This window comes from Pleurodeles waltl, chromosome 9 (assembly GCF_031143425.1).
Source record: "Pleurodeles waltl isolate 20211129_DDA chromosome 9, aPleWal1.hap1.20221129, whole genome shotgun sequence".
Taxonomy (NCBI): domain Eukaryota; kingdom Metazoa; phylum Chordata; class Amphibia; order Caudata; family Salamandridae; genus Pleurodeles; species Pleurodeles waltl.
The window spans coordinates 1,103,719,709-1,103,735,178 of NC_090448.1; the positions used below are offsets into that span (position 1 = coordinate 1,103,719,709).

The 15,470-nt window shown below is 42.4% G+C and overlaps 1 long non-coding RNA gene across 1 annotated transcript in view; it reads right to left on the reverse strand.

Moving 5' to 3' along the window:
• LOC138260393 (uncharacterized) overlaps positions 1–15,190 on the reverse strand; it is a 78,910-nt gene extending 63,720 nt beyond the window's left edge. Inside the window, exons 1-2 of the long non-coding RNA XR_011198852.1 lie at positions 14,907–15,190; positions 7,638–7,727 (exon numbers count right to left, since the gene is read on the reverse strand). This is a non-coding gene — a long non-coding RNA (uncharacterized lncRNA). The remainder of the gene's footprint in view (positions 1–7,637; positions 7,728–14,906) is intronic.
• Positions 15,191–15,470: the final 280 nt, after the last annotated feature.

The following is a 15,470-nucleotide window of genomic DNA, read 5'->3' on the forward strand; positions in this document are numbered from 1 at the left end:
GCCAACTATGTCAACCCCTACCCTTTCAAAGGGAACCCCAACCACAGGCAGTGGAATAAGGGGTGCCTTTGGAGTGCCACCTGTCTTGCCACTGGCTTGACAGGTTTCACAGGACTTGCAAAATTCTTTTGTGTCCTCTGACATTCTAGGCCAATGAAACAAGGGAACAAGTCTGTCCCAAGTTTTCATTTGTCCCAAATGTCCAGCTAGGGGAATGACGTGAGCTAGAGTTAGGAGGAACTTTCTGTACTCCTGAGGAATCACTAACCTCCTGGCAGTTCCAGGTTTAGGATCCCTTGCTTCAGTGTACAAGAGGTTGTCCTCCCAGTAAACTCTGTGAGAGGCACTGACATCCCCATTAGCTTGTTTGACAGCTTGCTGTCTTAGACCCTCTAGTGTGGGACAGGTTTGCTGTGCCACACTCAGCTCCTCCCTGGCAGGCCGCCCTTCACCCAAAACCTCAGCAGTGTCTGCTTCCAGCTCCTCTGGTGTAGGTTCTGCACAGGGTGGAAATTCTTCTTCCTCAGAAGTAGAATCCACTGTAGAGGGAGGGATAGTAGGTAGTGCTTTACTTCTACTAGCCCTAGCTTTAGGGAGCACTTGGTCCATTGTTCCAGGATCCAAGTTACCCTGTCCTTTTTGCTTTTTGGCCTGAGCCCTGGTTAAAGCAAAAATATGCCCTGGGATGCCCAGCATTGCTGCATGGGCCTCCAACTCCACATCTGACCAAGCTGATGTCTCTAAATCATTTCCAAGTAGACAGTCTACAGGTAAATCTGAGGCAACCACAACTTTCTTTGGACCAGTAACCCCCTCCCCCAGTTGAGATTTACAACAGCCATGGGGTGGCTAAGTGTGTTGTTGTGAGCATCGGTTACTTGGTACTGGTGTCCAAGTAGGTGTTGTTCAGGGTGGACCAGTTTCTCTATTACCATTGTAACACTGGCACCAGTGTCCCTGTAGGCCTGAACCTTAACACCATTTATTAGGGGTAGTTGCTTGTACTTATCCATGTTAAGGGGACAAGCAACTAAGGTGGCTAAATCAATAGCCCCCTCATAGACTAACACAGCCTCTGTGGTCTCCCTAACAAGACCAACCCCAACTAAGTTACCAAAAGTGAGCCCAGCTAATCCCTTGGATTGGCTATTAGTAGGTTTGCTCCCACCACCACTGCTATTAGTAGGGACACTCGGTGTAGCAGTAGGGGTTGTAGTGGTAGGAGGCTTGGTGCTTTTCTTTGGACAACCGGGATCTGTTGTCCAATGGCCTTTTATTTTACATAAATAGCACCATGGTTTCTTTTCTTTGTTTTGATTAGAAGAGGATTTGGGCCCACCACCCCCACCAGAGTGTTTTTGTGGGCCTGATGAAGACTCATTTTTAGATTTGTCCCCACCCTTGTCAGAAGACTTACCATCCTTCTTCTTGTTGCCATCTTTGTCACCCCCTGTATGAACTTTTCTGTTCACCCTTGTTCTGACCCATTTGTCTGCCTTCTTTCCCAATTCTTGGGGAGAGGTCAGATCAGAGTCCACCAGGTACTGGTGCAACAAATCAGACACACAGTTATTAAGTATATGCTCTCTCAGGATCAAGTTATACAGGCTTTCATAATCAGTAACTTTACTGCCATGTAACCATCCCTCCAAGGCCTTCACTGAATGGTCAACAAAATCAACCCAGTCTTGTGAAGACTCCTTTTTGGTCTCTCTGAACTTCATCCTGTACTGTTCAGTGGTTAAGCCATAACCATCCAGGAGTGCATTCTTAAGAACTGCAAAATTATTGGCATCACTTTCTTTTACAGTAAGGAGCCTATCCCTACCCTTTCCACTAAATGATAGCCATAGGATAGCAGCCCACTGCCTTTGAGGGACATCCTGTACAACACAGGCCCTCTCAAGTGCAGCAAACCACTTGTTAATGTCATCCCCCTCCTTATAAGGGGGAACTATCTTGTGCAGATTCCTGGAATCATGCTCTTTTGCAGGATGACTATGGGGAATACTGCTGCTGCCACCATGGGTTTCTAAACCCAACTTCTGTCTTTCTTTCTCTAGTTCTAAGGACTGTCTATCCAAATCCAGCTGTTGCTTCTTGAGTTTCAGTCTGGTTTGTTCCACTCTCAATTTATTGAGCTCCCTTTCTAACAATGTGTCATCAGGGTGGGTGGGAGGGACATGTCTAGAAACAGAAGTATGATGTGAAAGGACAGAAGGAGACCTGTCCCTAACAGAAGGCACCCTAACAGCTTGGCTCACAGAAACAGCACTTCTACTATGATGAGAAGGAATACTCATACTGAGATGTGAGACCACACTATCTGTATGATGTGACTCAACATCAGTTCCAACTATGCTAGGTTGTCTGCTAGGGGGCAGGCTTGGAAGTTTCCCTCCCACTTCTTTAGCTAGGGGTGCCCCAGAGTCAGAGTGGGAACCATCAGCTAACTTTTCAACAGGAGTGCCAGCTGTGGCCTTATCCTGTTCAATAAGCATATTCACTAACAGTTCTCTAGAAGGATTCTTCCTTACACCTACACCTCTATCTATGCAGAGACTCCTTGCTTCTTTCCAGCTAAGTTTATCATAAGCAAGTTTGGACAGATCAACAGTTTGGCCTGTGCCAGACATTTTAGAAAGTGTTTAAGTGATAGAAAAAGGAAGAAAAAGTTTTTCAGAACTTTTGGAAAGACAGAAAAAAACTTTTAAAACTTTTTAAGAACTTTTTAGAAAGTTAGAGGTACTTTTCAGCACTTTAGAAAAGAAGTGAGAAAAGAAATGCAAAACTTTTTGGTTAGGTGTACATACACTGAACTTGTTTTGTATATTTTTCTCTTATGAAAAGTACAATGACAAAAGTGGTAAGTAGTTACAGAGCACTTATCCCACCACTGCACAACCAATGTAGGAGGCTGGACTGGCTTGTAGTGAGTACCAAGGGGTACTTACACCTTGCACCAGGCCCAGTTATCCCTTATTAATGTATAGGGTGTCTAACAGCTTAGGCTGATAGATAATGGTAGCTTAGCAGAGCAGCTTAGGCTGAACTAGGAGACGAGTGAAGCTCCTACAGTACCACTAGTGTCATATGCACAATATCATAAGAAAACACAATACACAGATATACTAAAAATAAAGGTACTTTATTTTTATGACAATATGCCAAAAGTATCTCAGTGAGTACCCTCAGTATGAGGATAGCAAATATACACAAGATATATGTACACAATACCAAAATATGCAGTAATAGTTTTAGAAAACAGTGAAAACAATGTATAGTTACAATAGGATGCAATGGGGACACATAGGGATAGGGGCAACACAAACCATATACTCCAAAAGTGGAATGCGAACCACGAATGGACCCCAAACCTATGTGACCTTGTAGAGGGTCGCTGGGACTGTAGGAAAACAGTTAGGGTTAGAAAAATAGCCCACCCCAAGACCCTGAAAAGTGAGTGCAAAGTGCACTAAAGTTCCCCAAAGGACATAGAAGTCGTGATAGGGGAATTCTGCAGGAAAGACACAAACCAGCAATGCAACAACAATGGATTTCCAGTCGAGGGTACCTGTGGAACAAGGGGACCAAGTCCAAAAGTCACAAGCAAGTCGGAGATGGGCAGATACCGAGGAAATGCCAGCTGTGGATGCAAAGAAGCTGCTACTGGACAGTAGAAGCTGAAGGTTCTGCAGGAACGACAAGGGCTAGGAACTTCCCCTTTGGAGGACGGATCCCACACGCCATGGAGAGTCGTGCAGACGTGCTTTCCTGAAGAAATACCGCCAACAAGCCTTGCTAGCTGCAAATCGTGCGGTTAGGGTTTTTGGATGCTGCTGTGGCCCAGGAGGGACCAGGATGTCGCCAATTGCGTCTGGGGACAGAGGGGGCATCGAGCAAGACAAGGAGCCCTCTCAGAAGCAGGCAGCACCTGCAGAAGTGCCGGAACAGTCACTACGAAGTGGAGTGAAACAGTGCTCACCCGAAGTCGCACAAAGGAGTCCCACGTCGCTGGAGGACAACTTAGGAGGTCGTGCAATGCAGGTTAGAGTGCCGTGGACCCAGGCTGGACTGTGCACAAAGGATTTCCGCCGGAAGTGCACGGAGGCTGGAGTAGCTGCAAAAGTTGCGGTTCCCAGCAATACAGTCTGGCGTGGGGAGGCAAGGACTTACCTTCACCAAACTTGGACTGAAGAGTCACTGGACTGTGGGAGTCACTTGGACAGAGTTACTGGATTCAAGGGACCTCGCTCGTCATGCTGAGAGGAGACCCAGGGTACCGGTGATGCAGTTCTTTGGTGCCTGCGGTTGCAGGGGGACGATTCCGTCGACCCACGGGAGATTTCTTCTGAGCTTCTAGTGCAGAGAGGAGGCAGACTACCCCCACAGCATGCATCACCAGGAAAGCAGTCGAGAAGGTGGCAGGATCAGCGTTACAGAGTTGCAGTAGTCGTCTTTGCTACTTTGTTTCAGTTTTGCAGGCTTCCAGCGTGGTCAGCAGTCGATTCCTTGGCAGAAGGTGAAGAGAGAGATGCAGAGGAACTCGGATGAGCTCTTGCATTCGTTATCTAAGGAATCCCCAAAGACAGAGACCCTAAATAGCCAGAAAAGAGGGTTTGGCTACTTAGGAGAGAGGATAGGCTAGCAACACCTGAAGGAGCCTATCAGAAGGAGTCTCTGACGTCACCTGCTGGCACTGGCCACTCAGAGCAGTCCAGTGTGCCAGCAGCACCTCTGTTTCCAAGATGGCAGAGGTCTGGAGCACACTGGAGGAGCTCTGGGCACCTCCCAGGGGAGGTGCAGGTCAGGGGAGTGGTCACTCCCCTTTCCTTTGTCCAGTTTCGCGCCAGAGCAGGGCTGAGGGGTCCCTGAACCGGTGTAGACTGGCTTATGCAGAAATGGGCACCATCTGTGCCCATGAAAGCATTTCCAGAGGCTGGGGGAGGCTACTCCTCCCCAACCCTAACACCATTTTCCAAAGGGAGAGGGTGTAACACCCTCTCTCCGAGGAAGTCCTTTGTTCTGCCTTCCTGGGCCAGGCCTGGAGGGCATAAACCTGTCTGAGGGGTTGGCAGCAGCAGCAGCTGCAGTGAAACCCTGGGAAAGGCAGTTTGGCAGTGCCAGGGTCTGTGCTAGAGACCCGTGGGATCATGGGATTGCACCAACAATGCCAGGATGGCATAGAGGGGGCAATTCCATGATCTTAGACATGTTACATGGCCATATTCGGAGTTACCATGGTGAAGCTACACATAGGTCGTGACCTATATGTAGTGCACGCGTGTAATGGTGTCCCCGCACTCACAAAGTCCGGGGAATTGGCCCTGAACAATGTGGGGGCACCTTGGCTAGTGCCAGGGTGCCCACACACTAAGTAACTTAGCACCCAACCTTTACCAGGTAAAGGTTAGACATATAGGTGACTTATAAGTTACTTAAGTGCAGTGTAAAATGGCTGTGAAATAACATGGACGTTATTTCACTCAGGCTGCAGTGGCAGGCCTGTGTAAGAATTGTCAGAGCTCCCTATGGGTGGCAAAAGAAATGCTGCAGCCCATAGGGATCTCCTGGAACCCCAATATCCTGGGTACCTCAGTACCATATACTAGGGAATTATAAGGGTGTTCCAGTATGCCAATGTAAATTGGTAAAATTGGTCACTAGCCTGTTAGTGACAATTTGAAAGAAATGAGAGAGCATAACCACTGAGGTTCTGATTATCAGAGCCTCAGTGAGACAGTTAGTCATAACACAGGTAACACATTCAGGCACACTTATGAGCACTGGGGCCCTGGCTGGCAGGGTCCCAGTGACACATACAACTAAAACAACATATATACAGTGAAAAATGGGGGTAACATGCCAGGCAAGATGGTACTTTCCTACATATATTACAAGTGACAGTGACTTACTAAAGAGGAGAAGTGCAAAAGGGTGTGACTGGACAGAAGTGTGTGCAGGGTGTGGTATGCAATGTTGAAAAAAAGATTGAAGGGGTGCCTACTCTATGGAGTTTAATATTTTATGTGCTCTATCTTGCTGGGTCTTGCTGTGAAAATGCAGAGGTTTGTGGTGTGTGAAGGGGTCTGTTTTATAGTGTCCTTTGCAGGTGTGTCCAGTGTGGCAATGTGTGTCAGCTGTGTTGTTTTCAAATCCATCCAAGGTGCAGTTGTGTATTACTTTGGTGACAACGGACCGCCATGTTTCGGACCGCCATTCGCGCCCGCCACTGCGACTTTGGACTTGTAATACGGTCAATGGTTAGCTGCGGGCTGTCAGTGCTGGAGTTCGAACTGCCTATTTCTGGGCCTCCGCTCCACTACCGGTCTGCCTTTTTTGCTTGGCGGTCGACGGTCCTACCTGTGTAACTTGTAATAGGGTGGTCTGGAAGACCGCCAACATGGTGGTCTTTTTGGGACCCCCAATATGGCGGTCTGGTGGTCCGACTGCCAAACTCATAATGCTGCTCTGAGTGTAGATTGTTGGCGGTGTCTCTAAATACTTCGCTTAAAGTTGCTATAACAGCACATGGCTCTGTGTGGGTAAACTTTTAGGATAGATTAAATCATGGCATGTTCAAAATCTGTCATTTGTGGGGTGTAGTTACTTGTTCTACTTTTAATGCGGTTCAGTAGTTTGCGGTAAGTATTACTTTGTTTATTAGTTAGTACGGCATATGTGAATGATATATATTAGTATTTTGGTATTTAGCAGGTATGCTTTATATCTCAGTAAATGGTTTGGGACAAATTTGAAGTTCTGCCTTCCATCATCCATGTTTGACATTATGTTAATTTCAATACATTATCAGTGGTAGAAAATATGACATGTTTATCAATGTTTAGGTTATCATACAAGAGAAAGAGTTCCTCAATATGTGTAATGGTTAAGTGTTTTGATATATGGATTCTTCTAAGGGCAGGAGGGGAGTCATTGGTGGCTTTTTAAATTTGTGCTACTAAGCATTTCAAGGAAGGCAATGTGGTTGCTGACCACGGACGTGGTCAGGGACTTTTTGGGAAAGTACACCTTTTAATATTTTAGTTGTGGGATTTTGGGAAATAGTGAATGCCTCTGTTAACTCTTGTAATGCAAGCCTTACTTTGAGTTCAGTGATTTTTAGATGATGACTGTGTTCCTTTCCATTAATAACAACATCATCTTTTCTAGTGACCCTCCCATAGCTTTCATTAGAGTAATATTTAGTACATTTCCAGTTGACTCTTTCTGTGCTTGTAGTTTCTTCACTGTAAGTGTAGTCCACATGAGAAAGCAATTATTTTCCTTTCTGTGAGTTGAGACATATTGCTCTTTATGTAATTTTGTCTGAAAACAGTGTAATTATATAAAGTATTAAATGTTTAGAATTATATAGTCTGTTTAACTTTAGCAAGCAAAATGATCTGATTTGTTTGCTATTTTATACTTAAATGTCTGCTATTGCTGGGAATTGCCTATTTGTCCATTGTGCTTCTTGTGATGTGAGTCAGATACTTCATTTTCAGAAATAAAAGTGCTTTGTTTTATTTTAAACATTTGTATGTTGGTAGTTGGGGGCAAGGGAATTTAGGAATATTCCACACGTGAGGGTGAGTTTGTGTTTAGTAAATGTTTAAATGTTTTAATTAACTTACTTTTTGTTAGTCTTTGTCCAGTTATTTAATTTCTGTTGTTTTTCTGCAGTTTGTTATCTTCTTGAAGTTGTAGTAATTCTTTTGTAGTATCTATATTACAAGAAATAAAAGTATTAGAGTGTTTAGTTAGTTAATTTTTATTTCACTATTTTAAAGTTAAAGTTAATTAGTATAGGAGTATAAATAAATGCTTTACTTACTTAGGAAGATAGTGATATATATATATATATTAGCAAATTTTACTAATTACTATTATATATATATATATATATATATCTGTATCTTCTGTATGTAAGTTCTGTTTGGAAAATCCATCAGAGTCTTGTCTTCTTGCAGCTTTTGTGGTATTTTGGTGTAGTAATTAGTAAAATTTGCTAAATTTTATTGGTTAATTTTGTTTGGACTGTGATTTTATTGGTTAACGTTCTTTTAGTTAGAATTTTTGTTCAGTGATTGCCTTTTATGGTGAACACTAAAGTGTGTTTTATAATGTATGTATATGTTTATATATGGTGGTATGTATACACACACACACATATATACATGCATATATATGCATATAGTTTTTGTTAATTGGTTAGATGGTAATATTTGTTATAAACATTTTTGTATTAATATTTTTATAGTTTGATTTGGTTTCATTTTTGGGGTTGTTTATGTTTATTTTAATAATATACAATTGTTATAATGTTGTTAGAACAATTATTTATTTCTTTATGACTATTCTTTAAAAAATGTTATTATTTGCCTTTTTTTTGCTTTAAAACTAAAGATTTGTACTGATATTTATGCATTCAGTATTCTAAGTTTTGATATGTGTGTGTATTATATGTTTAATTAAAGCTCATTACATTTTTGGGCCTGATAATTTTGTTATCTGTATAAGTGAAAATATATATTTATGACAACAGTATTTTAGTTTTCTATATGTAAATTATATTTCTTTTCTGATATTTTACTGAATCAATATTATTCACATCAATTATACTATGTCAGTGATCCACAGTATTAGTTAGCTCCTCACTGAACAAATGTCTATCTATCTATCTATCTATCTATCTATCTATCTATCTATCTATCTATCTATCTATCTATCTATCTATCTAACATTTCTTTGACAGTTCCTTCAGTGTTAGGGTGATGCAGTTGAACTTCTTCAAGCATTTGATGACACAGCTGCACTGTGTGGTATACCTTTTGGTAATGGCAACGTGGCGTAAGGTAAACTGTTGAGCACACCTTTGCCTGCACCCAGGTGAGACAGGACAAGGGCTTGATCTGCAGCTCTTCTGTTTCCATTGGAAAAGGTTTTGTTTTTTATGTCACTTCTGACATTGCCCAAAATGGCAAAGGCTAAGAAATATGCCATACTGTGCTGTGCATTTAGGATCTTGTCCAGCATGCTCAGTGCTGATTTTGTTCTATACTGCAAACAAGTTGTGCTTTGTTTTTCTTAGAATAGCTCACTTTCTAGACAATTAGAAATCTTGTAAGAAGCAGGGGATTGAATGTCAGGTGCTAAAGGCCACCAACCAGAAGAATGATTCCATAACTTTCAAGCTTTTTAAGTCTCCTAGGAGGGTGAGATTGAGTATTTTGGGAGGGTGATCCTATTAAAATTAGTGGGGATGAAATATATTTTGGAGGGTGAGGAAACATTTTAGAGTAGGTGACCTCAGTGAAATCTCTTGTTCGGGTGCTGTAAGTGGGGTATACTGAAGTAGAGAAACTCCAAGTGAGGGTGACTTGAGAGGTGTGAGGAGTTCTAACATTGTCAAATGAAGTGTCCAGTCACAAAAGAGTTTAATAATATAGCGAGGTGATCAGCAAGAGAGATCCAGTAATGTTTTATGGTCCCTAGTTAGGCAGAGTAGGTCTAGGACCTATTGCATTTAGAATGCATTAGTTTAAAAGGGTCAGAATGTGTAAACCAACTTCTACCAAATAAATTATTAATCAGTCAGTTCACAAAACGCAGAATCATAGTGGGTTGCAATTGCACCTACCTCACAAATGCTAATGAGATAGGTCGCCAATTGCAACTCACTACGATTGGCTACAATCACAGGCAAGGTGGCCTGCTGGGGCCAGCAGACCACCATGCCTGTGACTGTTTTTAAATAAAGCAATATGTTTTGTAAGATGCAGCTTATTTTCCTTAAAGGAAAACCGGGTGTGTTAAAAAAAAGAAAATTAAATTGTTTACAAAGTTTTTTAAGAATAGGCGTTCCATGGGACCACTGCATTTTCTTGTAAAAATTTAAAGGGAAAGAGTTCCTTGGGTATTGCTTCCGGTTTATCACCTGATTTGAGCTGGTAGTAAAATATTAATGTTTTACGACCAGATTTCGGGAATAAAACATTAATGCATACTTTAAGTAATCTGTTTGGAAGGAACACCCTTTTCCAATTAATGATTCCTTATTGGTTCCTAAATTTAACAATTCAAAAACCTTTTCAGAATTGTTAAATGGGTTTAATACATATAGAAAAGTGTTTTAGCCATTGCAAACTCTCTGATTTACCAAACCTCAAGGTTTGCAACCATTAAAACACTTTGAGCCAAATTTGAGAAAAGTAATGCTGCATCATATGCAGCACCACTTTCACTGCACCCCTTAGCGCCCCCCCTAACGCCACCGTGTGTGCCATATTTAACATACGGTGCAGCGTGGCGGTAGTTAGGGAACTAGCAACAACATTTTTGGCACTAGTTTGGTTCTTTGCCGGCTTAGCATCAAAAATGTTGATGCTAATCCTGCAAAGCTCTGTGAGGCCCATTGAAAACAATGGAAGCCTCATTTTAACGCCTGCTTTGTGCAGGTGTTAAAAATGCCCAAAAATATGGCGCACAGAAATCTTTTAGATTTCTTTGCGCCATTTTTTCGGCCTCCCTAACAGGAGAATGCCCCCATTGCATACATTATGCCTAGCGCAGGCATTATGTGGCGCAAGGCTTTACAAAGTGACAATGCATGCATTTGCGCCACTTTGTAAATATGGCGTGTGGAAAAATCCACTTTAGTGCCACCCTAGTACAAAAAAACGACGCTATGGTGGCCCTAAGGTGGCACTAAGGGCTCTTAAATATGCCTCTGTACATAAGGCCCCTCGCTCCCTAATAAAAAATATGCCTACTGTACATGTGCAAGTTGTGCACAATGCAGTAAGAGTTACATACGTAAGTATGACATGCGTGTATATTATAAGATATAGAAGCTCAAATAAGGCACCAGAGCCGGCTTTAGGGCGGTGCGAGCAGTGCGGCCGCACCGGCTGCTGACCTCAGGGGGTGCTCTGTGTTTAGCAAGTACTTACGAAACTTGCTATTTAAAAGCAGCTGCTGAAAAGTTCATTGTGCGTCCAGCCTCCAGGAAATAATTAAAATGTCAAGAAACCTCTTGCGATTAATGTTCCTGCTATGGAGAGAGAGAGAGATGGGAGTGTTGTCTAGCGCAGAGGGTTAATATGCAGAGGGTTAATATGCCTGTTGCAAAGAACAGGTCTGTATTCTATGTGGACAGCTGAGTTGATTAGTAAAGCCAGCCTTTACACACGCTTTAAAACACATGAATGTATGTGAGAGGGGCTATGGAGAGATGAGTGGCACATTTGCTAGGTGTTAGTGAGTGAATCCGAAGGTGTGGTCATGGGGATATTGGGGGCACCAAAAATAAATGTTGCACAGGGCACCCCACGCGCTACAGCCGGCCCTGTAAGGCAAAATGAGACGGCAGAAAGAGCGAGCACCCAGTAAGCTGCAGAGCAGGCAGTACAGTTCATGGGATCCAACACAAATGAGAAAATTGAAAAGCAGCTTTTATAACTCATATAGCTGGAACATATTTTATCCTGTATTTGTTGGTGGTGAAACAGTTTTGTCAGCCACTTTTGGGTCAAAGGTTACCCGTATAATGTGAAGAAACTGTTGAATGTATTAGGGCCCAGATTTATACTCTCCACTGAATTAGCGTAATTTTTTTTACGCTAATTCAACACAAACTTAACTCTATATTTATATTTTGATGCTAGACTAGTCTAACATCAAAATATTGGGGTTAAAATCATTTTTTGCTGGCGGGAAACTACCTTGCGTCAATGAGATGCAAGAAAGGTGTTCCTGGGCAAAAAATGACTCTAAGGCCCTAGCGCCTTCTTTATCCTCCGGTGCAAAAATGGTGCACGGGAGGGAGGCGAGCCCAACTAATGTTGCTAAGCTTGATTAGCGCCACTATTTAACTCCTGGGCCAGGGCAGGCGTTAGGGGACCTGTGGGTCCACTTCCAGGGTGGAACACCATGGAATAAGCCCACAGGTGCCATTTCATGGCCCCAGGGACACCCCCACCCACACCAGAGGGACAGCGGAGGATGGGGGACCCCATGCCAGGTAAGTATAGGTAAGTATTTATTTTTTTTGTTTTAAAGTGCCATTGAGGGCCCTGAAATGGGCACCCAACATGGCACTGGGTGCAATGGCCATGCCCTGGGGAACCTTGTCCCCTGTGCTGGCGATTGGGGTGGTGGGCATGACTCCTGTCTTTCCTAAGACAGGAGTCACGTGGTATGGTAGGTTTTACGTTAAGAAATGACATTAGGCTGGTTAGAGTCTTTTTTTTTTTTTTTACTCTAACCAACCTAACGTAATTGTTTAGTGCAAAACCCCCTTCCCCCATACCGCCACCACCACCCGGCTAATGTCATTTTCCTTGACGTTAGCCCACCCTTAGCGCCGGCTTGCGCCATTCCTTAAATATGGTACCCAGCTGGTGCTCTGGAATGGCGCAAGCAGGCGCTATACTTTTTGATGCAAAAATGCGTTAGCGCAGTTTTGCATGAAAAAGTATACATTTGGGCCTCTTTAACTCTAAATGGGGATCCTTTTTGCTTTTGGCAATAGTCACTTTTTTAATACATTTTTCATTTTTTTCTGTTTATGTATCTTGCCTATGACTAGCGGCTGAGAGTCAAGCCACAAAGCCTGCAATAAATATGATAATAAATGATTTTAGTGTCTATGACCTATATAGATTTATACAAGCAGTTTAGGAAATATGTATTGTATTCACATGACTGAAACAAAGGTAGTTACATTAACAAAATTATTAAAAGTTGCATAGTTGTAAGTGTAACTTATGTCTACATTGTTACGTACATACACGTCCATAAATCCTTGTGAATTGCCCCCTAGCCATCCAAAGTAGAGACAGCACTGAGACAGACACCAAAGTGGTAAATGATTTACACTGGGTGTCCATCTCTGGCCCTCTAAGGCACCTTCACACCAAACATTCAGACTTTCCGCTGAGTATATAAATGGCTCTTATGTGGATTCAATGGAGCCTATTCCGAAAGGCATTTTTCAGTACTGTGATTAGTACTCCTGTTGTAAGTACTCCTTTACATTATCTTACTTGCCTTTGTGAATTGACCCCCAAAATTCTAAAAGAGGAATAAAATGAGAATATTCAGAAAATAGAGCCTTTATATACTTAACCTTCAGAAAGTAAAATTAAATATGGTTCTTTCATTAACATATTTCCTCCTTTTCTTTTCTGCTTAGCACCAGGACACCCTAGTTTGGGTATTAGCTTTGTTTTATAAATACACAACAAACAAACAAATAAAATAAACTATTAGTGCAAAGAGAAAGGAATGTGTCCTCATCACTGTTTTTCTAACAGGGAGTTGGACATCCCAGGGCAGATTCACAAAGGTAGGTCAGGGTGTGTAAAAGAATGCTCCAAAAGTACTACTTCCCGAAATGGAAAATGCTTTTATGATTCAGCCCCAATGTGTGTAAAAACCTGGCATGAGTGTGGCACTCGAGGACTGCCACTGAGCATCCCTGTGATAAGTCTTGACGACGAAAATGACCTTAAACCTCCAGTACGACAATTTACTAAACTCCACTCCAAGTGCATGAAGATGTACCCAAAGTAAACTGATGTAACCGTTTTTCCTAAGCACCCGACATGACGGGTCTGGTGGCTTAGTGGACTAATTCCTCCACTGTAGGGGCCTGGGTTCAAACGCTGGCAGGTCCACTCAGCCTTTCATCCATGTTCTGAGGTCGATAAAACGAGTACCATTGAGTTGGGTAACAATAAACAACTGTTATTTAGCGCCAAGAGGCCTACAGGGGAATGTGCGTTTTACAAATACACATGTTACGTAATGTTATTCTTCATCTATTAAAAGTATTCTAAAATGTAATTTTAAAATGACAAATATTTGGTTGAGTTGTACTGCTGTGTCTTGCGTACTGTGAAATTTGGCCCACATTTATGAGGGCCTAACGCCATTCCAACATCCCATTAGCGTCATTTTATTTACGCTAATGTGGCACTGGAAAGCCAAACATGCAGCGCCATATTTACAATGCTTGCATTGCGCCACTTTGTAATTCCTTACGCCACATTATGCCTGCGCCAGCCATAATATATGCAAGGGTGCGTTCCGGCGCAAGGGGGGCCAAAAAAAAAAGTGCAAAGAAATCTAAGAGATTTCTTTGCTTCATTTTATCAGCATTTTTAATGCCTGCTAAGTGCAGGCGTTAAAAAGAGGCTCCCATTGTTTTTAATGGGCCTCTGGGTGCTTTGCAGGATTAGCGTCATCATTTTTTATTCTAATCCTGCAAAGTGCCGGACTAGCGTAAAAAATTATGACGCTAGTCACCCTGACTACCGCCATGGTACTCCGTATTCTAAATACAGCTCACATGTGGTTTCGTTAGGGGGGGCGCTAAGAGGTGCAAGAAAAGTGGCGTCGCACTAGGTGCAGCACCACTTTTCATAAATCTCTTCCCCACAACAATGTGGTTCTCCCAGCTGGGTTTCTACCAAAAGACAAGAGTACAGGAATAAACTATTTTTGTCTGACAGTAATCTGCAGCCTGGATCCTGTAATTGTAAAATGTTAAGTATCGAAACAATCTACTCATGCAAATTCCTCTGACACCCGTCTGGTCTAGTTGGCGCTATAAAAAAACCTCCAAAATAAATAAATAGTTGACCACTATTGTGATATATTAATTTCTCCAAAGCCCGTAATGATTAAATTAATGATATACAAATAAAATCAAAGTCCCAGGAGGAGAGAATCGTGATGCTAAAATGAGGAGGAAGGGTGGATGAGGTGGGGTGGGGGGTAGTATTCACATTTTCATACACAGAACACGAGGCAAGCGCTTTCACAGTATTGGTAGGACTGAAGACCTGATATGTGAGAATGGAGGGAGAGCGATACTCAGAGGTAATTTTGTTACTTACCGTAGCATGAGAACACAGCGGATATCCTTAGGTTCGCCGGACGTCAGCAGCTGAAAGCAGTGGAAATATTTGAACACAGGTCCTGGCAAAAATGAAGAATTACTGTGCGAATCAGTTACTGAATTACCATATCCCTCAGTTCTTACTGGGCCGTCAGGCTCCAGCTAGTAATTGACTAGATTTTCCCCATCTTAAGAGTTACTGGTAGCCCCCATAACTTTGTGGGGGTGGGGAAATATTGTCTCTTTTATGGGCCACCAATCACGAGTTTCATAGAGTTTATCTTTCAGGAGGCTCAGGGATTGGACCTAGTAGGAACCAATGTCTCTTTCTGTTCCAGTGTGCTGGTAAAACACATAATTAAATATTGGCTTTTACTGCCATCTAGCGGTCATAACAATGTATTGTTCTAAAGAAAATGTAATTTTAAAGTGACACTTTAAGAGGATCTATGCAATTAGAGGGTACACATGCATCGAGGGCAGGATGCCAATAGGAAAACAGAATGGATTAGTTTACACACAATATTCCGTTTTTGTTGTTCTTTTCATTAGGGACTTTTCG